Below are 2,046 nucleotides of genomic sequence, written 5' to 3'. Positions count from 1 at the left end.
TATCAAAAAAATCTACAAATATTCATGAGGACAGGAAAATTTGCAATAGAAAATAAATTTAAACTAAAACATGTTGAAATGAAATTAAACTAAAGAAAGTCTACTAATAATAGGTATCAGCATAGAAATATATATTTGAGTGTTCTCCAAGTCCTCTATATTGTTGTAACACAACCACAAACACACTTGATAAATGAGATCAATTCTTCCTTCAACTCATCGCATCTCACTATCTTACTTCTAGTTTCTAACATAATCACTACACTAATTAATTGGGTACATTTAAATTTTTTTATGAGGCCTAAAGCTATGAATACGACTATCTTTGATATATTGGCTCATGAATACCAACTTCAGGTATCACCATATCCCTTTAAGTATGCACCTCGAACAGTTATAAGAATAATGTAAGATCATTCACATGTTGCTCATCAAGTAGGTTCATGACCCTACCGAATGAAAGGAGGTGAAAGGCAGTTCAATGGTCTCGTTGATGTTTACAGGAAGACCATTCAATCTGATGGCGTCGACGGACTCTATCGTGGCTTCAACATCTCTTGCGTCGGCATCATAGTGTACCGCAGACTCTACTTCGGAATGTATGATTCCTTGAAACCAGTTGTTTTGGTTGGTGTCTTACAAGACAACTTCTTTGCAAGTTTCTTGCTTGGATGGGGTATTACAATTGGTGTCGGTCTTTGCGGGTCTTGCCTCGTATCCGATCGACACTGTTCGTAGAAGAATGATGATGACGTCCGGCGAAGCCGTCAAGTACAAGGGCTCGTTGGATGCGTTCAAGCAGATTTTGAAGAATGAGGGTGCTAAATCTCTATTCAAGGGGGTCGTGTGATGTTGCGGGTGTTGGTGTGCTTGCTGATTATGATAAGCTTCAGGTGTTGGTTTCAGAAAGAAGTATGGTTCAGGTAGTGGGGGCTAATGCTTTCAAAGTTTTTTTTCGGATTCATGAGATTGAGTTATTGATGATGATGATGATGATGATGATCATGAACACATAATGGTAGGATTTTATTATTTCTTTCATGTGGATGTACTGGATGCATTTTTTTTTAATTTTCAATCTTCCTTCAAAATAATTCTTGCAACTGATTAGCCAAAATTTCCCCTTGGATTTTTTCTCGGGGTTAATGGAGTGGCTTTGAACTTTGTTCTTGATCCTTTTTTGTTTTCTGTTTCTTTTTTTTTTTTTTGAACCAAGATAAGAATGGTCTTCAATGTTTGAGAATTATCTTTTTGTGTGTTTTAGATATCTGCAAACATTATATTTCGAGGAATGCCTCCTTCAAATTATTTGATAATATATATATAAACATTGGTGTCTATTTAAGTTCAAGTGATGTGTTTGATTGTTTTGTGGTTGCAAGTTTTGAGTGGTGCTAAAATTTCTGGTAAATTTTTGACATTGCATTAAAAATTTCATTATCAGTAATTTTAAAAAAAGTGCAATGTATCTTTCCATGCCTTGATTTTTAATACTGGGTTATAAATGTAAATACCAAACTTTAGGTGTTAGGTATGTCAAAACATAAGAATGGTGTGGTATGCATGTAAATTTCCCATTTACATTGATGCTGCTTCTTTTTATCAGCATCCGGTGGTTGTCATTTTTTGTGTTTGACGATGTAAACTGTTCTTGTGTTTATATCTGAGTTCTTTTACATCTAATTAGATTAAAAAGGAGTTGGAGAGATCAGTTTCAGTTCTTGTTATGGTTTGAGTACATTTAGAATGTTAACTTTTATTATGTGTTTGAAAATATTTAGAATATTATTTAGTAATGATGTTTGATTTCTATGGACTCCCGTTGCATTGCTGATACTCGAGTCTGATATAATTTTGGTTGCTAGTATGTCTTTTAGGATTATTCATAGACTTTTAACACGTTCTTCATATGGATGTCCATATACCATGTGACATCTATGAAGGACATTTTGACTTGGCACTCCTTTTTAGTCCTCCAACTCAACCTAAACCCTAGTTACTTAATGGTGGTGGCTTTCTTGCGGCATTACTCCAAAGCTCTTACAC

The 2,046-nt window shown here is 34.7% G+C and overlaps 1 pseudogene; it reads left to right on the top strand.

Moving 5' to 3' along the window:
* The first annotated feature begins 438 nt into the window (after window positions 1-438).
* Window positions 439-923, top strand: LOC110031810 (annotated as a pseudogene).
* The last annotated feature ends 1,123 nt before the right edge of the window (window positions 924-2,046 follow it).

The sequence above is a fragment of the Phalaenopsis equestris genome, unplaced genomic scaffold (genome assembly GCF_001263595.1).
Source record: "Phalaenopsis equestris unplaced genomic scaffold, ASM126359v1 Scaffold000843, whole genome shotgun sequence".
NCBI classification, from domain to species: domain Eukaryota; kingdom Viridiplantae; phylum Streptophyta; class Magnoliopsida; order Asparagales; family Orchidaceae; genus Phalaenopsis; species Phalaenopsis equestris.
This window is presented reverse-complemented; position numbering and strand designations above follow the sequence as displayed.